This window comes from Lepidochelys kempii, chromosome 3, assembly GCF_965140265.1.
Source record: "Lepidochelys kempii isolate rLepKem1 chromosome 3, rLepKem1.hap2, whole genome shotgun sequence".
NCBI classification, from domain to species: Eukaryota; Metazoa; Chordata; order Testudines; family Cheloniidae; genus Lepidochelys; species Lepidochelys kempii.
In genome coordinates this window covers 51,873,325-51,897,176 of record NC_133258.1, presented here as the reverse complement: position 1 = coordinate 51,897,176, position 23,852 = coordinate 51,873,325, and the positions used below count along the sequence as shown (strand labels likewise).

At 41.6% G+C, this 23,852-nt stretch overlaps 1 long non-coding RNA gene across 1 annotated transcript in view; it reads left to right on the top strand.

Annotated features, from left to right (window-relative positions):
• Positions 1-23,092, top strand: part of LOC140908686 (uncharacterized) — a 93,427-nt gene extending 70,335 nt beyond the window's left edge. The window contains exon 3 of the long non-coding RNA XR_012157955.1: positions 23,012-23,092. This is a non-coding gene — a long non-coding RNA (uncharacterized lncRNA). The remainder of the gene's footprint in view (positions 1-23,011) is intronic.
• Positions 23,093-23,852: the final 760 nt, after the last annotated feature.

The window sequence follows — 23,852 nt, the reverse complement described above, 5'->3', positions numbered from 1 at the left end:
ACCAAATAAAGTGAAGGAAAACACAGCCTTCTCTCTCAGGGATGCTCTGTCACTGAGATTTAAAATTTATCTATGGGGTTGCCTTGTTGACCCACACAAGTGCCTTCAAAATGAAGGGTTTGGGCTTTTTCCTGAATCACCTTGACCTCTTATCATATTTGTTGCTCTTCTCTCTGATTTGTCAGCATCTTTTCAGGCTTCCACATTTGGTCATAAAGAGAAGTAGAGAGGGGGACTATTACCACCTCACCCTTCTGTGGTGTGATATGTAATTACACTGCTATCATAAACATGCATCTGTACTTTGTAAACACACTGCTTACCACTCATGGTTCTATTATTCTCTAAAGTCCCAGTCCTGCATTCTTCATGCACTCAAAAATCCCATTCCTGTGTGGAAGGGGAATGCAGGATTGGACCCTAGATGTTTTTTCATTGAAAAATTGGTATTACTAATTTGATTATCTGCAATTATTACCTGGATAATTTCCTACCTTGGAAATCATCATAATTACCATGGACCATGATCAACCCCTTCTATGGAGAAAAACAGCAGGGGGTAATCTAAACCCCTTCCATCTGGTGAAGGAAATCTTCACTATGATCTCCTGAAGAATTCCTCCCTGTTGCCCCATTTAGGCCATTTAGGAGCGAAAAATCTCCATTCCGCTGACCACATCATGTTCCAGAGAGCCAGTGGCATCTGCTTGGGTTCACTGCTAGCCCTTGGTGCAAGCTCACTAAATCTGTCAAACCTGAAATGAGACAAAGCATCTGCTATGCCATTATCCATGCCCAGCACGTGCTTGGAAGATAAACAGATGTTGAAGATTAAGCATTGTAGAACAAACGCCCTTACCAACTTCATAACCTTGTGCAATCTGGAAGTTTGGCAATTGATAATCTGTGTAATACCATCAGTGCCCCCACAGAAAGTACCACCCCTAGGTGGGTCTGCCCAGGCTTCTGGACCTCCCAGTCCTGGGCCTGGAGTATTTACTACCCCAGTAGGCTCACTCCTGTCCCCCTCAGGTGTCCCCCCCCCCCCCCGAACCTCGCTGTGGCCCCTGCAACTGTCACCCCTTGCCAGGCTGGAAGGCCGGATACCACCTCTGCCACCCATTCCCCAAACCTCTCTGTGGTTTAGATTACATTCACACCTTTAGGATCAGCATTACTGCCACCCCTTGTGTTAGGTGGAAGGAAACATCTTGATTCTAGGTGACCTTGTACCCTCTGAAGCACTGTAACACTGTGGAGCAAACCTCAGAAACAACGTCACTGACCATTTGCTGTACAGCTTTGCTGACTACCCCATTAATCCACATAGCTTGCCCACTTGAATGCGTGGACGCTTTTCTTTGGTCATTTGCCTCCCTTAGTCCATGAGGCTGCCCTGGGTTATGCCTTGGGTTATTAAACACACCACCTTGGGCATTAGCAGCCCCCATACTTGTGAGTACCCCCTACTCCTGCTGCAATACTGTCTCCCTTGGGTCCCCTTCCAGCCCTTGGGCTCCATTGGGACTGTCCTGTGCTGCAGTGACTGCCTCTGCTTGTCCCCTTTCCAGCAAAGGTACAGACACCTGAGCAGCAACCTACTCACAGCCAGAAAGAATGTCAGCCTGGTAACCCATATATCCACCTGCAGCACAGCTGGTACATGAAACAGTTAAATTCCCTTGTCTCCCCACTCCAATGCACTTTGATTGTTTCAGAAGCTGAGGAGCTTCCCTTGCCAATTCACCCTTCCCCACTGCAGCTACCAGCCTGCGTATGGGTGGGAGTACCTGGGGCCAGGGGATGCTAATTCCCCTTCTTTCCACTCTCCCCTTCCTGAGTAAGCCTGAACCCCGCTGTCCCATGACTGCCATAGATGCTGAGCAGCAGCTGGACTTGCTCAATCACACCCCTTGTGTCCTACTTGTAATTTGCCTCTGCCTGCCCTTTCCTGCCTCTGGGTCTGGGTCTGCAGGGTAACAGCCCTCCTTTTTCTCCAGCTCACCCTTCTCCCTGCCCCTGGAGCCATGCTGCTTCAGGATCCTGTTTGCTGGCTTCCTGGCTGTGTGGAACAAAGAGACTTGCCCCACCCAGATTTTGTACCTTTTTGCCCTTCGGATCTCACATTCCTGGGGTGGGGGAGGGTGTTAAGTCATTGCTGCAAAGCTGACCACAGAGCACCTTTTTTACAGCAGTTTCTGACCTCCTTCCCCACCCCTACAAAGCAGAGCTGTCCCTCCTGGGTGACCCCGGACAAACTCTCCCCCACCTTAGTTGTGGTGCAGTCATTCTCAGCTCCTAGGTGTTAATCCTTTGTGTTGCCATAAACAGTAAACTGCCCTCTATTTTTGCATTTCTAATTAAGATATCTCATTGACAGAGATATCTTAATTAACACAATTTAATTTTGATTTAGATATTTTAACACTTGTTTTTACACTAAATCATCTTTGAAAAGATGAATGTTGTCCACTAACTTTAATTCCCAAGCCAGAAGACCAGGAATAAATTTAGGTTACTGGATGTAATGATTCTATTAGTCTTGTGCTACTCACTGTTTCCCACATCACAAACTATTACACAATATGGCATGATTAGCAATCTTTGTTCTAGAACATTCTCACAATTAGGATGGCTGGGGCTGCTGAATGGTAGGATTAAGGTGAACTGGCAAATCTGTGTGGGGAAAGATTCATGGTGATAGCCAGCACTCTCCAGAATTGTCTGCTGCTCGTTTTCTGGGGCATAAAAATTCAGTAAATTATCAAACAGAAAAGCTAAAGCTTGTCTTGTAGAAATTACATTGCATAGATAATTGCAGTCTTTTCCTCATCTAAAATTGAGTCAAACAAAGGGGATGGGAAAGTTATCCATTTCCGGCTCATTGGCTTTTAGTTATCCACTCCTTTGACTTGTTTCCTCCCCCCTTGAATTTATGCTATTTTAATATTAGAAAACTGTGGTACATGTGCATGCTTTAACATAGAATGTACATTTTTCTTGTGATTCAAGTCTTTCTCTTGACCCTGGATCTGTTGGATGAATTTCAAATGGATGTCTCTTAGGGATCTATTTTGCAGGAAAGATCTACAGTACTCTCTCAAAGCAGCAGTCAGGGCACATGACTAAATAATTTAATAGACGTTCGTATCGCTGTAAAATCCTTTGTTTCACTCTAGTATAAGGACTTTGCCATTTAGGTTGGGGATTTCTGCCATGAAAAAATAAAATAATCTTTCTTTCTTCTAACACTGAAAAAAAGAACTTTATTTTAATTCTTTATTCCTTATTTTAATCGGAATAAATAATGTTTATTATTTATTTAACCCCCTCCTGCTACCATTTTAAAGAAACTATACACACATTCTAAAATCTCCTTCCTTTTCCATATAAAAAGTCTTTAACAAGAATTAATATTCTCAACAAATTAAGGAGTCAGATGAGTCACTGTCTTCACTCTTCCGGATCTGGTTATATTCTGGCCTTAAAAAGAGTTTTGTTCTGTTGATTCACTTGAATTATCAAATCCCACATGTGAAGACTACTGTTCACTGGTTTTGGGACTCTTCTGAACAGCCTTATCTCCCTTCACTAAGGCTGTGGTGTAAGTAGCATTTCTACTAGGGTCACATGGCAATTCTTCTGAGTCTGGAGCCTGACTAAGATGCTGTATGTTTCATCAGTGCTTGTCAGAGTACAATAATAGTACATTAGAACTAAAAGGGCTAATCAGGCAATTAAATGAGAGTGCTGCATAGTGCTTCCTTTAGGGTTACATATTAAATCCACTCAAAAATTGAAGCTGATGAAGAATGTAGCAACCTGCTTGTCAAGTGTGTACATTAGTGTGTGTACACTAATACACTAGTACATTATACTAGAAGGTCCATGATCTATATTTGGTTGCAGGTGCAGTTTATTATATTAGTTTTGACTTAAATTGGTAAATGGTTTGGAACCTCCCTAACTGAGAGGCAGTCTCTCTTCTCACACAATACTGTTGCAATTGCAGATAGAAGAGAAGCTCAAGCTGAGCTCTCTTGGTTTAATTTAACAGAGAGAGAGCTACCAGCAAAGCATGCTCCTGAAGCCCCTTTGACCTTTGAATTCACTCCCACCTTTGCTCCGATATAGTCTCAATTTGATGTTCTCCATGGCAGGTTGCAAGGTTAATCATTTGTCTTGAGCTTATACAAAGGCAGGTGTGACTAGAGGATTGTATTTCTCAGAAAGCAAGTAATATTTGCCAACTCTCCTGATTTTTATCATGACTCTTGTGTTGTTTTATTTAAAGCCTAAACTCATGGAGTCGTGTGGTTTCCTGGAGAATCTCAGCTGTCATGATAAAAATAATAAATGTCTAGCCCTCCTGGTTGCAGAAAGAGCTTGAGAATGCAACTCCTAAAAAGCTGACCAAAAAAAAAAAGTAAAATAAAAAGAACCCTCAAATCCCTCCAAAAAATCTTATGATTTTTAAGCCAATCTCTTCATTTTGGGGGCCTGGCTCATGATTTTTGAACACTTGAGGTCTATATTACTGGAACGGGGTACATTTCAGTTAGGGCCATATTTTTAGAGTTATTTAGGTACCTAATGATGCTAATAGGCACTTTATGGGATTTTCAGTATCTGGACCTTAAGTCTTTGCTTGGTTCCTTTCAGGGGAAGATAGCTGCTGAATTTCTTGGACCTGATTTTCCTCTCACTTTCACCAGTGTAATTCCATTGGCTTTTAGGGAGCCACTTATGATTTATACTAGTGTGAGTGGACTTTTGCAGTGTGTTACATTAACAAAACAAAATATACCTATCGTGAGGAGAAGATGGAATGTGCATGTGTGTATAAACAAACAAACTAAATTGGAATAATTTAAATATGAGAAATTCCTTTCTCGCCTTTCCATTTTCATTTCGTTCCTCCTCCTCTCTCTCTCTCTCTCATCATCCTGTTCCTCTGTCCATTTTCAATATTTCCCTACCCTCTTCACCATTTTTTTCCTTCTCCTTTTCATCTTCCCACTCTCCCTCTTCTCATTGTCCTTTCTCTCCCCGTGTCCTTTCCATGGTTGCACTTTTCTACCCTAAATTTCTACCATTTAATATTTTTAAGATATATCTGCCACTAATTTCTCTCTCACCAACAGAAGATGGTCCAATAAAAGATATTAACTCACTCAACTTGTCTTACTAATACAGTAACTACTCTTGGACCTCCAAGTCTTAATCAGGTTTTCATTGTTATTACTTCCATTTCTAATACGTACTTTTCTGGTAAATGGGGAGTTTAATTTAATGTGAGGCTTTATAGCCCATAAATCTTGAGCTAGTGGGAAAAACTAAGGATAGCAAATTTATTGATTATATTTGTAATGACTTTCTATTAGCTAATATTTGGTGGCTTCTTCATCTGGGAGAAGGGGGAATTTCTTTTGTCTTGTGCCTATTCTTTCTTGCTCTCTATGTGTGTGTCTGTGTTTAATAATTGTCTGACTTTGGCACACCCAGGATGAATAGAGTAGATATGGGAGTTATTCTTCATTATTAACTCTGAATATGTTTCAGAGTTGATCTGTTTTGGAGAGAGATATTGTAATGTGTTCATGCATACTGAATTGTATCCTACATGGGACCAGAGAGCAGACTAAATTAAACTTAGATCTGAAATCACTTGATTAAGACCTGGTCTAAACTAGAAAATTAAGTCAGTTTAACTACGTCGCTCAGGGGTATGAAAAGTCCACATTCCTGAGAGGTGTAGTTAAATAGACCTAAATTAGAGGGATACAGTGCTAGGTCAATGGAAGAATTCTTCCATCGACCTACCTACCACCTCTTGAGGACAAGGATTACTTAGGCCGATGAGAGAACACCTCCCATTGGCATAGGTAGTGTCTTCATTGAAGTGCTATAGCAGCACAGCTGCACTGCTGTAGTATTTCAAATGTAGACAAGCCCTAAAACACTTGAGATATAGAGAATATTTTAGGGGAGAGAACACGCTCAGAATGAATTATTGTCTAATAGATTGTAAGCCCTTTGGCACAAAGGCCTTGGGTAAAATTTTCAAAAGCACATAAGTGACTTGGTCTAAGTCCCATTTTCAAAAATAATTTGGCACATAGGAGTTTGAGTGTCATTGGAAGGGAATTGAACTTAAGCTCTTAAAGAGCCTAAGTCACTTTCAAAAATGAAATGTAGGCTCCTAAGTCACTCAGGTGCTGGAAATTTTACCCAGTATAATCTGCATCCTGTTAAAATGGCACTCTATCCCTTTCTTTTGTACAAATGTAAAACATTGCTGCTAAATTTGTTTGTTAGAGATGTCAAAGATTTTACAAAGTTTATCTGGGCTGATAATAGACTGCAAATTACATTGGAAAGGTTAACATCTCCTATGAAATTTGGAGAGGTCTGTTTCCATGTTTATAATCCAGCAGGGCATTTTAGGTGTGGAACTAACTGGCTGTTTGATCTGAGTAGGTAGTTGTATTTATTTGGAGCAAGGTTTCATTTACACTTTTTACTCTGTTCTTAGCAGACATCCCCATCATTATTGTAAATCCCACCTTTTTTTGTCTGCCCCATTGTTATGGACTTAGAATGGAACACATGGTTTGCCCCCTTTGTTTCTAAAGACATATCGCCCCCCCCCTTAAATATACTCCTGAGTTTCTCACAGGTCTTTTTAGTGTAGATTTTCCATTTTTATAGAAGTGTAGTACTGGAAGGGACCTCAATAGGTCATCTAGTCTAGTCCCCTGCACTCAAGGCAGGACTATATAATAACTAGACCATTCCTGACAGGTGTTTGTCTAACCTGTTCATTAAATAAAATGTCCAATAATGGAGATTCCACAACCTTCCTAGGTAATTTGTTCCAGTGCTTAACCACTCTGACAGTTAGGAAGTGTTTCCTAATGTCTAATCTAAACCTCCCTTGCTGCAATTTAAGTTCATTGCTTCTTGTCCTATCCTCAGAGGCTAAGGAAAGCAATTTTCCACTTTCCTCCTTGTAATAACCTATTATGTACTTGAAAACTGTTATCGTGTCCCCCTTCAGTCTTCTCTTCTCCAGGCTAAACAAACCCAATTTTTTCTATCTTCCTTCATAGGTCTTGTTTTCTAGACCTTTAATCATTTTTGTTGCTCTCCTCCAGACTTTCTCCAGTTTGTCCACATCTTTCCTGAAATACGGTGCACAGAACTGGACACAATACTCCAGCTGAGGCATTATCAGCACACAGCGGAATGGAAGAATTACTTATCATATCTTGATTACATCATTCTTGCTAATATATCCCAGAATGATATTCACTTTTTTTGCAGTAGTGTTACAAAGTTGACTCATATTTAGCCTCTGACCACTATGTCCCCCAGATCCCTTTCTGCAGTACTCTTTCCTACGCAGTCATTTCCCATTTTGTATGTGTGCAACTGATTGTTCCTTCTTAAGCAGAGTACTTTGCATTTATCTTTATTGAATCTCATCCTTTTTACTTCAGATCATTTCTCCAGTATGTCCAGATCATTTTGAATTTGAATCATATCCTCCACAGCACTTGTAATCCCTCCCAGTTTGTTATCATCCACAAACTTTATCAGTGTACTCTCTATGCCATTATCTAAATTATCATTGATGAGGGTATTGAACAGAACCTGACCCAGAAGGAATCCCTGTGGGACCCCACTCGATATACCCTTCCAGCTTGACTGTGAACCACTGATAACTACTCTCTGGGAATGGTTTTCCAACCAATTATGAATCCACTTTATAGTAGCACCATCTAGGCCAGTGGTGGGCAAACCGCAGCCCATCAGGGTAATCTGCTGGCAGGCCGCCAGACAGTTTGTTTACATTTTCACGGCTGCCTGCAGCTCCCAGTGGCTTCAGTTCGCCGTTCTCAGACAATGGGAGCTGCGGAAAGCAGAGTGGATGTGCTGGCTGCCACTTCCCGCAACTCCCATTGGCCGGGAACGGCAATCCATGGCCACTGAGAGCTGCAGGCGGCCGTGAAAATGTAAACAAACTGTCTGGCGGCCCACCAATGGATTATCGCTGCAGTATTGGGAACTATTATTTAAACTGGTACCTAAAATGCTTATGAAATGTTTCTCAAAAGGAAGCTTTGAATAGAAATGAAACTCTGAACTTACGTTGTCATTACATTAGTATCACATTTTGTACAAATGTAATGGGTTTTTGAAAGTTTATTGTGTTCAGTTATATTCTATTCCATATATCTTATTCCACCTTCATCACTGTAATGTCTCAGCACCTTCTAGTAATGCATCAAGTGACGTTGTGAAGCAAAAACACTCAACTACAATGAGTCACCCTTCCAGTAGAGCCTGCAGTGATCCATCTCCCATGGATGCTGCAGCAGCCTATCACTGTGCAGGGCCCAGGTCACATGATCCCAAGGCACACGTATTTCTCCCTCACCACGAGAGCTGTAAGTTAGTCTATGAAAGAGCACCACTTGACTAGGAATTCACCTGCTACCTCACGGTGTTGCAGACCCCCTAGACAGATCCTGTCCTGTTCCTGCCGAGACTTGCCCAAGCCTTGTTCCAGCCTACCTCAGCTTTGTCCATGCTCTATTCTGACCCTGCTCCAGCCCTGTTCCTGGCCCTGTTCCTGACCTGTTCCAGCCTCCTGACACCCAAACCTTTGGACTGACTCCAACCCATCTTCAACCTTCGGCCTGCTTCCTGACTATGATCCCAATTTGGCTTGTCTATGGATTCTGACTCCAGATCTAACCCACAGCCTATCCCCAAACCCCAGTTTCAGTGCTGCCCTCGATCTGCCCCGACCCTACATCTGCCTTCAACTATTGCTCCAAATACCAGGCCCGACAACCTAGAACCCAGAGCCTGATAGATTTACTTTTTGACCCTCATGTAGTTGGCATATGTGGTGAATAATGAAACTGAGTGTTATACCATTGACCTGTCTGACAAAATATAAATCTGTGTGTATATAATCTACACATACAGAGAGAGGTAATTAAATAGTTAATTTTTAACTATTTGATTTAACAGAAATACAAATTTTTGACCTTATGTTCTATTAATAAACTAATTTTACCCTGTAACTTTTTATCACTGTGTTTTAGATTCTCAGCTCTAGAATCAACACCAAATTTGATAACTATGTCAGTTACAGCTTTTAAGTAATTTAAAAACAAGTTTAAAAACAATTCCCCACTGTCCATTTGGCTGTTTCAGTAATATTATTTAAATATGTAGGATTTTCTTCAGACCATGCAGCTGCCTACTATGCTCCCCCTGGGAGATCAATGAAGGGTATTGGTGCCCTAGGAAAGAAAATCCAGTCTACCTTTTATGTGTCAGTCTAAATGAATAATTACAAGGATCATATTGCAAGGTTTAACTTCTCATTACAGGAAAAGGTTAAAAAGTATTTGATCCGTGCTCTACATAAGGTTCAAAAAGAAAAGGAGTACTTGTGGCACCTTAGAGACTAACTAAATTGGTTAGTCTCTAAGGTGCCACAAGTACTCCTTTTCTTTTTGCAAATACAGACTAACACGGCTGCTACTCTGAAACCTGTCATAAGATTCAAAGTATCCCTATTTCTTAGAGAATAAATGCTGCCTCAGTTTCTACTAAAAATGGTTGTTAAAAAACAAGAGTAGGGATGGTTTATTCCCAGACATACCTACTGGCAATTAACCTACCCTTGTTTTCAATTTTTCCTTTCATATGGAAGAAATTTCTAAACCTTTCCTGTTCTTTAGTAAAAAGGCAGCAGATCAAGAAACCACATGAATAAGTGAGGCCATAAAAAGAAGTAGAAGCCACAGAAAAGTCCCCACCCAAAAAAAGAGCTACTGCAACCTAAACAAGGAGGTGATCTTAGCTACTAAGCTCCAGCGGCATCTCCACCTCATTCTTCTGGGGAATTGTGCTTGCCTAGCTCACAAAGAAATAGCAGGAGGGTTCAGCACGTTAAGTGAGCAGATTACCCTGAGATTTTTGTGGATTTTTGAGTATCCACAGAGGTCTTATGTACATTCTTGCCTGTTAGAATCCTAGACATTATGGGCCTTGCTCTGTCCTCATGCACATTCTAGTCTTTGGGTATACTGAGAAAAGCAGGATGAAATTATTCAAGTGACTACTTGAAAACTTCAGTTTCCAGTGACCCAAAACTATTTGTGAATTTGTGTCAGATTTACTGAATTGTTTCAGGTCATTACTAATGTTGTTATTATTATTTGATTTATTGAGATTTAGATGTCATTCTCAAAAGAGGAGAAGGGTGACATGGTGGTGCTCTCTGGATGATTTTTATCCTATTGATTCAGATACTCCCCAGGGATGAGGGAGACCCAGCTTCAATTTCCCCCTTTGCCTGATAATAAGGGATTTGAATTTGGGTCTTCCACAGTTCAGGAGCGTGGTTCTGCTACCTTCTCTTTCTCCTTCTAATCCTCTGGCTCTTTTATAAATCTAGCCCTTAAAAATCCATTTTGGGTGGAATGAAATGTGTTTTTTTTTCTTTAATCCAAACCATTTTTTTAATTTAATTAATTTTTTTGGAACTCCCAGTGAACCAAAATCTCAGTCATTCACTCAGTTCTAATATTGAGTTTCCCTGGGTGTTAACTGGGCAGAATCTGACCCTATGTCTAGTTATTTTTCCCCTTCTAGCTGGCCCTAACCCTTTGAACAATAGGGCAGAAAAGATTGAGTCTAAACCCAACTCTTTTTCTTCCTTTATTTCTACTCTCCTTAAGTGATTCTGAAGATGTTATTTATTAACAAATTAATTATACTGTTAATTCCCATGATGCCTCAGTATCTCTGTGTCAGCAATCATAAAAATGAGAGTGGAAAAGATCTATTAGGTCATCTTGTCTGTCTCTCTGCCAGTGCAAATTGCCCCCCCTCCTGACCCCCATGGTTTATTCTTGAATGCTTTGTTCAAGAGAGTTTTGAATAAATCAAAAGAAAGTTTCTATCGCTTCTCCCAGGAAACTTTTTTTCTTGAATGACTATAATAGCCCTTGTTTTTAGTGCCCCCCCGAATATTCATGTCCCAGTTTCCCCTTTTGCACTGGATGAACACCTCCTTCCTATGCACTGAGAAGCTCGGGGAAGCATTGTGGTTCCTTGAGGCTCAGTCCCTCCCCATCCTCATCCTGGGATGGGATGGCTCTGCACAGAGAAGTGCTATCATATTCTGGTACTTCACTTTCTTTAATCTTCCCTAATATTCAGTAAGAGGTGCCAGTAATTGTGTGAAGAATTTGTGCTGTGATCTCAGAAGTGCTGCATAGAGATGCATGGTCAGATTTAGGAGCAGGGAAGCCAGGAGCTAGGCTTGGGCTGCTGTTTTTGTTGTTAGTGACAAAAGGGAAAATAGAATGAGGTTAATACATTTCAGTTATTCTTGACATTAAAAAGTTTCTATAAGCTTAGAGGAAATGATTTTTTTTTTCATTTGCTTATATATGGCATTAATAAATTCAGTTTTACAGATTCAAGCATGCAAATTTATCATCATATATGACAGGGATAATTCCTGCATGCAAATCATGCATCAAAGTCATGAAATGGGCTACAAATGCAATAAAAATAAGGTATTCCAAAATTCAACAAATGTGATGGGGTTGCCGAAGATTCTCTTCAAGGGGGCACCGTTTGGTCTAGGACTGGTCCTAAAGAGATGGACTGTCTTCTCTCTGATTCAAGCTCATGATGTTTGGGAATGTATGAAAAACTGTCTATCTTGCTGCTTCTGATTCCTAGGTGTTTTGAGAATTTCTTTTTTGTCGTTGTTTGTTGGTTGGTTTTGTTTTTTAATTCAGCTTTTCAAGTATCTCCCATCTATTGAATACATGGATTTGATTATTTTCCCCAGACATAATTCAATAACTTGCATTTTTTCCACTAAGAATCTCATTTTGATGTTTCTCGATCATCTTTCCAACCTGTCTTGGTTTCAATGAGCTTTGTCCATACTAGTGTTTGCAATTCCTTCCAATTTAATATGATGTAAGAATTTAATATGAGGTTTACTATTCCAGCTATATCATTGTAAAGACAGTAAATGAAGCAGGCACATTGCTAACCCTTGAACTCCAGAGATATATCCATCCAAAAGTGGTGAGATGTATCCTTCAGAAGACTAGCAAGAATTATATTTGGACCATTTGACATACACATATTATTTGAGGAGAGGGAAGCTGATGACATTTGATAAATAGTTGTAAGCAATACTAGTACCATCTAGAGAAGTTGTTCCTTTAGAAGAAAGGAATAGCGGTACAAAAGACATCTTGATTGAAAAGTCAACAAGGTTAATTACAGTCTGTTGTAACAAAATTCCCAATTGACTCGATGTCTAGAAGTGGAATTATATAATTTCAGTGTAGTATTAATTGTGGATGTTGCTCGTAATATTCCATATTAATAAGTAAAAATTAGTAGATTCTGTGCTGTGCCTCCTGAGGGATGAAGTCCATTTCTAAATGGTCCAGCCCAGGAAGAAGAGAGACAAAGGTTGCTTTAAAGCCACATTTTGCCTGAACTCGTGGCTAGAACAGCCCCAATATGTTACAGCTACTCCTGGGGCAGCTCCATCTTATGCCAGTATCCCTATAGGCAGTTCCGCAGTCCACAGTAATTGCTGGATATAGCATTATGGCCATGCTCTCTCCTGCCACCAGACCCACCATCCACATACCTCTCTGCAGAGGGCAGTGGGAAGAGTTAGCACTGGGTAGCTTTTACCAGCCTGGCACTGCTCCTGCACCAACTAAATGCTAGCCTGGGTTTTTGAAATCCTTACTGTGCACAAAGGCTCTCATAGTGACATGCTGGGGCAAAGGCAGGGTCAGCATCTGATCCACTCTATTTACTTTGGTTATTCTAGTCTTTATGAGGCAGGCAAACTTTTTGGCCTGAGGGCCACATCGGGTTTCCAAAATTGTATGGAGGGCCAGTTAGGGGAGGCTGTGTCTCCCCAAACAGCCAGGTGTGGCCCGGCCCCCATCTCCTAGCCGACCCCCCGGCTTCTCACCCCCTGACGGATCCCCCGGGACTCCTGCCCCATCCAACCCCCCCATCCCCTGATGGCCCCCCTGGACTCCTACCACATCTACCACCCCCTGCTCCCTGTCCCCTGACCGCCCCTGAAACCCCTGCCCCTGACTGCCCCCTGCTGCCCCATCCAACCCCAACTCTCCCTCCTGACTGCCCCCCCATCCGGGGACCCCTGCACTATCCAACCCCCCTGTTCCCTGCCCTCTGACCGCCCCGACCCCTATCACACCCCCTCCCCCTGACCATCACCCCCAACCCCCCTGCCCTCTATCCAACTCCCCCTCTGCCCCCTTACCATGCTACCTGGAGCACCAGTGTCTGGCGGTGCTACAACCGTGCCGGCCAGACCGGAGCTCTGCAACAGTGCTGCCCGGCCGCCCAGAGGATTGCGCCGGTGGCGCGGCATGCTGAGGCTGCGGGAGAGGGGGCACAGCGGGGGAAGTGCTGGGGATGAGCCTCCCAGGCCAGGAGCTCAGGGGTCGGGTAGAAGGGTCCCACGGGCCATAGTTTGCCCACCTCCTGATTAGAATAATACAAAAAAGTTTTCTAGTATTCTCAAGTCTTTCCAGTATAACTATACTTTTATCAAGAGGCTTCCTTTTGATTAATAGGTAACTTTTTCTTCATTCATTTGGTTCTGGAGATTTTAGGTTCAAGTCTGCTGATTGGAGCTTTGTATAAATCATACCGAGCTCTGGCACTGCCTGTTTAGTCTAATACTGCAAAACATTGTAATCTTTTGTGTCATAGTCTAGATTTGAATTCCCTCTCTTTTAAGGCTCAGACTCACATCATCATAGAGAGATTTCATTTTGATTCAAACTTTGTAGAAATACCAAATCAGAAAAAAGTGATACTTCACAGTCTCCGAGTAGAACATTTTAAAGTTGTTAATAATGTATTCATATTCCCCCAAGGTCAGGCTTTTAGTGAAACAGTGGGAGGATTTTTATGTTTCAATATCTAAATAGAGAAATAGGAGCTGGTTATGATTAATGTAATTTCATGAGAGTATTGGTTTTTAGTAAATGAAAAATCCAAATAAAAATTTCAATAAAAATATTAATAATGATATGGAAATTTTCATAAAATATTAACAATTTTGACTGCTGACAATTTTTCAGTCTTTTTTTAAAATGCCAAAAAATTTATCCATCTCTAAATTGCATTTGATAATACAAATGGTACTTTCTTCAAATGTGTGTAGCACAAAATCATGACTGCAAAGATTTTTCCATGCATTCAATGTTATATTAAGTGTTATATTTCCATAGGACCAAATTTTATCCATTGATAACTACACTGGAATTATGCCAGTCTGACTGATTTTCAGTCTTTATATATGGAGCTCATATATGGTTTTGATCATCCAATAACCATTTATGTTCAAAAATGGATTCAGACAACAGTGGATTTGTGATGGTTTTTGTTTATTTTTTGGAGAAGCTAGAACATAGCTTAACTCATTTAATTCAGAAACAAATATTTATCCTGGGTAATTAGGAGAGCATCAAATTAAACTCATGAAAACAAAAACAGATAGGAGTGAACTGGATTAGGCTATCAGCACTGAATTGTTAATTGAGCTATGCAATTAGGGATTAGTTTAATTACAAAAATATTTTCACTTAATTAACTGAAACTTGATCTTTCTCAGAGTAAAGAAACCACATTTTGGAATTAGTTTTAAAACAGCTATGAATGTAAAATTATTAGATGAACTGCTGAAAATTAGTGATGACGTGATATATGTTTTTGTAGTTTGAGAGACTAGTGAAACTGAAATTATGAAAGTATTAAAAGTATCTGAACAGTTAATTCACATACTGTCCTTCATTTCCAGACTTCATCCTGTTTACTGCCTATTGTATATTTTTGGTCCTTGAGCACAGCTCCTAGCTACCAGTTATTTCATTTAAATTAAAAGCAAGCTCTTCCTTGGTAGTGCCTTTGGGACGCTCATGCTGCAATACATTTGCTTCTTTCTTAAAAAAAAATATAGATTAAGTAAATTCATATGAGATGTAACATATGCAGTTTCCTAAAGTACATTATTTTATCCATAAATGCTTCAGAAATCTTAACATTTTATTTGAGGATAGACAAAATAAATGGACTGAAATCACATTAAAGCATAGAAGGTTAGAGTGAGCTTTCACTCTTCTTTTTTTTTTTTTTTGAGGAATATGCATCTCAATTGGAGAGGAGAATTGGTTGTATAAATAGAATCCCTGCTGTGATTTCTATTAAAAATAAAAATGGTTTTGTTTTGTTTAGTAACTGTATTCATATAGGACACTATATGGTGTGATCGTAACCTACTGTGTGCTGCCCAATGTGCTTCTGGATGTATCAGGTATGTCCACTGACAGTGGAATATCATTAGAGTTTGGTAGTAAAACTGATGGAGATTAGCAGGGAGTCAGTTAAACACAAACAATTGTGTTCATTTTTATTTTTTCCTCCCCAAACATGTATACAACCAGAAGATGCTGGGAAATAAGTTTCAGTTACTCAAAGTAATGTTTGTGAAGTTTCTCTTTGCTCTGCAGGAAGATCTTTTTTTTCCCCCACTGATGTTTTCTTTTTAAGACACTGTGATTTTAGTTGATTGAAATAATTTAAACAAGATTTAACTGAACCCAGCCATTGGTATTCTCTATAATTACTTTTATTATCCTCTCTAGACACTAAAGTCACTTAGTTGTTAAGTATTCTGTGTACACATTAGAGTTTATTAACTCAAATCATCTACCAGTGGACTATGGTTTTTGTTGTTACATTGGCTGTCCAAAGAATTTTTGAAAGACCGATCATTGCTTTGGGTGGCTAATTACACAACATCTAACACTAAAGAAACTTCATTACAATCATCAATGCCTCCCTTTAATAGAAATGTGGGGCCCGTCTTGAGAAGCCCAGACCACCTACCAGGGGTGAAAGTAAGTCAAGTGACTTACTGGTACTCTGGGGCCAGCTCTGGCCCCCGGAAAGGGCGGGGCCTAGGGCAGAAGGGGTGGGGTTGAGGGGGTCAGAGCCAGCCACAGCCCACCCTGTAAGGTAAGTGCCCCCCCACGGGGTAGCAGCAGTAGCCCAGGACTCCAGGGACTATTTAAAGGGCGCGGGGCTCCCCTCTTCTACCGCCATGGCCCTTTAAATAGCCGCCAGAGCCCTGGGGAAGCGGCGGGGCTCCAGCGGCTATTTAAAGGACAAGGGCGGCAGAGGCAGCTGGAGCCCCGGCCCTTTAAATAGCCCCTGGAGCTCCCGCTAACCCAGGGCTCCGGGGGCTATTTAAAGGGCCCGCGGCTCCCCTGCTTCTACCGCTCCAGTCCTTTAAATAGCCGCCGGAGCCCTGGGTTAGCGGGAGCTCCAGGGGCTCTTTAAAGGGCCCGGCTGGTAGAAGCAGGGGAGCCCCAGGCCCTTTAAATAGCTGCCGGAGCCCTGCAGCCGCTACCCCAGGACTCCAGCAGCTTTACTGCTGGGATCCCCAGGCCCTTTAAATTGCCCCCTGGGGAAGCCGGGCTGCCTCAGTACGGTGCACCAGCTCTTGCTGGTATGCTGTACCAGGGCGTACCGTCTTACTTTCACCTCTGCCACCTACACTTTCTGTTGAATTCACTGGGAGTAGCTTGTGCTCAGCACCTTTGAGGTTTGGGCATTTAACATTCCATTAATATCTATGCATAGAAAAAGATCATGAAGCAAATCTATCCAGCTATTGGTACCTAGCTATTGCCCTTTCTATTTAAGCCTTGGATTGTCTGAGTTTTTAAAAATATTTTCCTGCTGTACTTGCAGGTTGTATCAATGTTTCATTTCACAGTAAAATTACATGTTGCATAAGAAAATTCTCCTCCCTTCAGTTCATCTTTCTTGGATTGAGTTTATGCTTATTTATTCTTCAACATTTCCCCCCTTTCAACAGTTGAATAGCATCCACATTTTCTGTTCTCTTTACCAGTGCCATGCACAATAGTTCAGTTTGCATCTGGGAAGGTGTCCAGAAGGTTTTGATGGTGAATGTCAAAGGTTCATACTTATGAGTGAGGTTCAGGAGGATGTCCTTCCTCCCCCAGGTCTCTTATTTTTTACTAATGTGTAAATTGGTGCAACCTGGTATATTGTAATGACCCCAAAATGTTGCTAATAATTCTCTGTTGATGAATATTTGTGAAGATGATTATCTTTAGAACACCTATATTGTGCACATCCTGTAGAAGGATATGGTACATGCTATATGTCAAAATAGATCCATATAGTCTAAGGTCACAGGGGATGATTGGATCATCTACAATGACCTCTTGGACCAGGGACCGGCAACCTTTGGCACGCGGCCCATCAGGAAAATCCGCTGGCAGGCCAGGACAATTTGTTTACCTGCAGCATCCACAGGTTCAACCAATCGCAGCTTCCACTGGCTGTCGGAAGCAGTCCCTCAGTCCGCGCCAATTCCCGCAGCCTGCATGGGCCTGGAATGGCGAACCGCAGCCAGTGGGAGCTGCTATCAGCCGAACCTGCAGATGCTGCAGGTAAACAAACTGTCCCAGCATGCCAGCAGATTTCCCTGATGGGCTGCGTGCCAAAGGTTGCCGATCTCTATCTTAGACCATTACATTTCACCCAACCACCCCGTACTGAACCCAATAATTTGTGTTTGACTAAAGCATGTCTTCCAGAAAGGCATCTAGACTTGATCTGAAGTCCCCAAAAGATGGATAATCCCCACTTCCCTTGGTAGTTTGTTCCAGTGATTAATCACCTTCACTGTTACATATTTTGTTCATTATTTCCAATTTGAATTAGAGTTTGGCTTCAGCTTTCAGTCTCTGGATTTTGTTATGCTTTTCTCCACTAGATTTAGTACCTGTTAATTTAGTACCTGCTAGTCACCTCTCAATCTTCTTTAGAAAACATATGGCTCAGAGTTCAAGTTCTGGAAGTGATAGAATAAAGGACTCAAGGCATTGTCTCCAACGTCTCACCAAAATTCCCTTTATTGATCTGATTTTTCAAACTTTCCATCATATATGAGTGTTCAGGTGAAAAAGCACCAGTCCTGCTTTTTTCACAGAAGATGTTGAATACAGGAAATTGTAACATAGCAGAATACTGAACCAAGTGACAAGTTAAATCATTAAATGACTGATGTGCTGCAGTACTGAGTTATTCCTGTAATGTTCTGGTACTTGTCCCCAACTCTTATTTGACTCAACAAGCAGAATGGATAGAGCTATGATGGTGTGAAAGTATGCCTCACCTCACAGCCTGTGGGTGCAGCTGCTGTCTCAGTTTCCTCACTTAAGATGGTCTCCCTTGAGCCGGTTAGATGACTGACCCTCTGACCAAATAAAAAACACTTTCCTTTCCAGGGTAACGAAAAAGAAGACACCATTCTTTGCCTCCTCTTCCCAGGTAAGTATTGTATGTGTGGTCTTCTCCGCTTGCCACAAAGGAGTGAAGAGGGACTCTTCCAGTCCTTTGACATTCCCAGGCCACATCTTCCTTCCTTATTCATCCCCCCTGGTAGCAGGAATTTCCACGCCACCACTGGTGATGCGCTAGGGGTGTCTGTATTCTTCTACCAGCCCTGGGACCCTAAAACTTGAAGCACCAGTTTACCGGAAACTGCCCTATGCTACTTCTCCCTGGGGAACTTCCTATATTTACCTGTCTCTTCCTAGACCTTCTTCTTGGTCCTTTCCCAGGAATCTGCAGCTCAGCCACTTCTCTGGATCCTTTTCAACAGGGCACCACCTTACACAGACCTTTGTCAGAAGAGAGTCTCCCCAATAAGCAACTTCTCTCCCCCAGTGCCTCCTTAATCTGGAGAACAGTATCTGTCTTCCACATACTACATACCCTTTCTCAGCAGGTTTTTCTCTCAGCCTACAGTCCTTGTGTGATCTGGGATGAAACCAGTTACAGTTGAGAGCTAGAACCTCAACCCTTCTTACAGGTCCAGCTCACACTGTGACAAAAAATTGGTTGACAAGAAAAAAAAAATATTGACCAAACAATCTTCCCCTCTCTAGAGGAATACAGGCCCAAATGCTCAAAGGTATTTGGGCTCTTAACAATCACTGATATCAATGGAAGTTACAAGCCTAAATACATTTGAGGAGATTGGCCATAGTATCTGTTAAGGGGATGCAATGACCAAGGGGAGAATTTTCTTGGGACAGTGGCTGAGTAGGGTCGGCATATAAAAACATGCACTGGCCCACACGCAGCCCCTGAGAGAGGGAGCATGGTTTGGGACAGGAGTGGGAGCAGCTCAAGAGTTCAGTTATTCTGGGTAGTGGAGCTCTACTCTTTGGGTTCCCTTTGGGAGGAATGATTGAAGACATGGTAGTGCTGTGCTGTCTACTTCAGTTATGGCATGTATGTTGATCAAAAGCACCTGCTGTCAGCTCTGTCTAAAGCTGAAGGGAAATTCATTATGATAAGCATTGAGATGTAGCCTCTATCTGTTTCCAAAAGTAAGTCATCTTTGAGTGCTTCTAGGGTACAGTATAATAAAGTATAACATGCTCAGTTACTATGGTGATGAGGAATAGAACATTTTCAGCCAGGGTTTCACTGGGCATTCTCTTATGCTAGAGGGAAAAAATAGTATTTCCTAAAGCAAATGGCCCAATGTTTTCACCTTACTGAAACAAATAGTTCCAGTGAAGCCAAAGAGCGTAGGTGAGAGTTTAGCCCTATATCTGCAACCTCCATTTTACTGCAAAATATTTGTTCTGGCAGCTGTTTTCTATGTAATATAAATCAAGTGGGATCATAGAATCATAGAATATCAGGGTTGGAAGGGACCTCAGAAGGTCATCTAGTCCAACCCCCTGCTCGAAGCAGGACCAATTTCCAGTTAAATCATCCCAGCCAGGGCTTTGTCAAGCCTGACCTTAAAAACCTCTAAGGAAGGAGATTCCACCACCTCCCTAGGTAACGCATTCCAGTGTTTCACCACCCTCTTAGTGAAAAAGTTTTTCCTAATATCCAATCTAAACCTCCCCCACTGCAACTTGAGACCATTACTCCTCGTTCTGTCATCTGCTACCATTGAGAACAGTCTAGAGCCATCCTCTTTGGAACCCCCTTTCAGGTAGTTGGAAGCAGCTATCAAATCCCCCCTCATTCTACTCTTCTGCAGGCTAAACAATCCCAGCTCCCTCAGCCTCTCCTCATAAGTCATGTGTTCCAGACCCCTAATCATTTTTGTTGCCCTTCGCTGGACTCTCTCCAATTTATCCACATCCTTCTTGTAGTGTGGGGCCCAAAACTGGACACAGTACTCCAGATGAGGCCTCACCAATGTCGAATAGAGGGGAACGATCACGTCCCTCGATCTGCTCGCTATACCCCTACTTATACATCCCAAAATGCCATTGGCCTTCTTGGCAACAAGGGCACACTGCTGACTCATATCCAGCTTCTCGTCCACTGTCACCCCTAGGTCCTTTTCCGCAGAACTGCTGCCTAGCCATTCGGTCCCTAGTCTGTAGCTGTGCATTGGGTTCTTCCGTCCTAAGTGCAGGACCCTAAACTTATCCTTATTGAACCTCATCAGATTTCTTTTGGCCCAATCCTCCAATTTGTCTAGGTCCTTCTGTATCCTATCCCTACCCTCCAGCATATCTACCACTCCTCCCAGTTTAGTATCATCCGCAAATTTGCTGAGAGTGCAATCCACACCATCCTCCAGATCATTTATGAAGATATTGAACAAAACTGGCCCCAGGACCGACCCTTGGGGCACTCCACTTGATACCGGCTGCCAACTAGACATGGAGCCATTGATCACTACCCGTTGAGCCCGACAATCTAGCCAACTTTCTACCCACCTTATAGTGCATTCATCCAGCCCATACTTCCTTAACTTGCTGACAAGAATACTGTGGGAGACCGTGTCAAAAGCTTTGCTAAAGTCAAGAAACAATACATCCACTGCTTTCCCTTCATCCACAGAACCAGTAATCTCATCATAGAAGGTGATTAGATTAGTCAGGCATGACCTTCCCTTGGTGAATCCATGCTGGCTGTTCCTGATCACTTTCCTCTCATGCAAGTGCTTCAGGATTGATTCTTTGAGGACCTGCTCCATGATTTTTCCAGGGACTGAGGTGAGGCTGACTGGCCTGTAGTTCCCAGGATCCTCCTTCTTCCCTTTTTTAAAGATTGGCACTACATTAGCCTTTTTCCAGTCATCCGAGACTTCCCCCGTTCGCCACGAGTTTTCAAAGATAATGGCCAATGGCTCTGCAATCACAGCCGCCAATTCCTTCAGCACTCTCGGATGCAACTCGTCCGGCCCCATGGACTTGTGCACGTCCAGCTTTTCTAAATAGTCCCTAACCACCTCTATCTCCACAGAGGGCTGGCCATCTCTTCCCCATTTTGTGATGCCCAGCGCAGCAGTCTGGGAGCTGACCTTGTTAGTGAAGACAGAGGCAAAAAAAGCATTGAGTACATTAGCTTTTTCCACATCCTCTGTCACTAGGTTGCCTCCCTCATTCAGTAAGGGGCCCACACTTCCCTTGGCTTTCTTCTTGTTGCCAACATACCTGAAGAAACCCTTCTTGTTACTCTTAACATCTCTGGCTAGCTGGAGCTCCAGGTGCGATTTGGCCCTCCTGATATCATTCCTACATGCCCGAGCAATATTTTTATACTCTTCCCTGGTCATATGTCCAACCTTCCACTTCTTGTAAGCTTCTTTTTTATGTTTAAGATCCGCTAGGATTTCACCATTAAGCCAAGCTGGTCGCCTGCCATATTTACTATTCTTTCGACTCATTGGGATATTAGGTTGCTCCTTGTAGGTTTCGTTGCATCACATACACACATTTGATGACTATTATGTGTATGTTAGTAAGTGTTTCAGTGAATGCTACAGACAGTGGGAGCACAAGATAACAAGCAGATGGTTGTGAATCACATGATGGGGGTTCATCATGGAACAGGTGAGGCCAATGAGGTCCATCAGCAATTTGTTCTTGGCCCTACACTATTTATCATTTTATCAGTGACCTGGAAGAAAACATAAAATCATCACTGATAAAGTTTGCAGATGACAGAAAAATCAGGGGAATGATAAATAATGAAGAGGTCAGGTCGCTGATTCAGAGCAATTTCGATCACTTGGTGGACTGGGCACAAACAGTAGGCGTACATCTAGGAACAAAAAAATGTAGGCCATACTTATGGGATGGGAGACTCTATCCTGGGAGGGAATGACTCTGTAGAAGATGTGGGAGTCATGGTGGAGAGTCAGCTGACCGGGAGCTCCCAGTGTGAAACTGTGTCCCAAAGAGCTAAGGCGATGAGAAATGCATAAACAGGGGACTCTCGAGTAAGGTTCAAGTGGTTATTTTAACATGTATTTGGCACTGGTATAACTACTTCTTGAATACTCTGTCCAGTTCCAGTGTCCATAATTCAAGAAGAATGTTGATAAATTGGAGTAGGTTAAGAGAACCACCATGAAGAATGATTACTTTTAGAATGCATGGCTCATAGTAATAGACTGAGGGAGCTCAATGTGTTTAATTTAACAAAGAAAAGGGCAAGGGTGACTTCATTACAATCTGTAAGTATCTACTTGGGGAACAAATACTTAATAAGGGGGTTTTAAATCTAGCAGAGAAAGATATAATACGATCCAGTAGCTGGGAGTTGAAGCTAGACAAATTCAGACTGGAAATAAGAAGTATATTTTGAACGGTGAGAGTAATTAAACATTGGAACAATTTATCCATCACTGACAATTGTTTTTTCCAAAAGATATGCTCTGATAATTATTTTTGGGAAGTTTTATGGCCTGTATTGCAGAGTAAGTCAGATTAGATTATTACAATGGTCCAAGGATCTGGCCTTGGAATCTTGGATGGGCAATGATCTCAGTACACCCACTGACTAACTTTTTTGTTTCATTTAGGTGCATTTTGTGAGGAGCCCCTTGAGCCTTGTACTTCTCAACCATGCCTGAATGGGGGGATATGCCAGAATAATGAGCATGAATATGTTTGTGAATGTCTGGCTGGATTTCTTGGCCATGACTGTGAAAAAGATGTCAATGAATGTTCTTCAAGGCCATGTCAGAATGGAGCTACATGCATTGATATGCCAAATGTAAGTCTAAATGTCATACAAATACACTAGTCCATAAAGTCAAAACATTTAAACTCTAATAATATGACTGTTTAAATACATTTTTCATACTGTATAAGAATAATTCATAAAATATTTTCTATGTATATGGTGCTTATAAAACAGAAACATTCCTAGTTAAAAAAGAACGCCATCACTTGTACTTTTCCTATGTTTCCTATCACTTGTTTAGAGTTTAGTTAAGGAATAAACAAAATAGTTTAATTTCATTTTAATCCCTGCAAAACAAAAAATGTCTATATAAAACATACTACATTTCATATTGTTTTCTTTGTGAGTGTGGTGTTGTTGATTTTTGGTTTTGTTTGTAATTCTTTTTTAAAAGCTGTCTTTCAAACTGTAGTATAAATTTAGGAAGAGCAGGAAAATATTTGATATAGGAGCATATCTTGATTGGCATTATCTCAAATCTCTATGTTCTTGTTCTCTCATTAGTGTACTCATGTGAAGATTAACAATAATTTAGGAGTCAAGATATGCAAAGAAAAGTGTTAGAGCTTGTTAATCATTGTAATTGTATATTGAATGTCTGTGGTACACACACACACACATATACATATGTAGCTGAATAAATATCTCATACCTATTTGTCTAAATATCCTGTACTT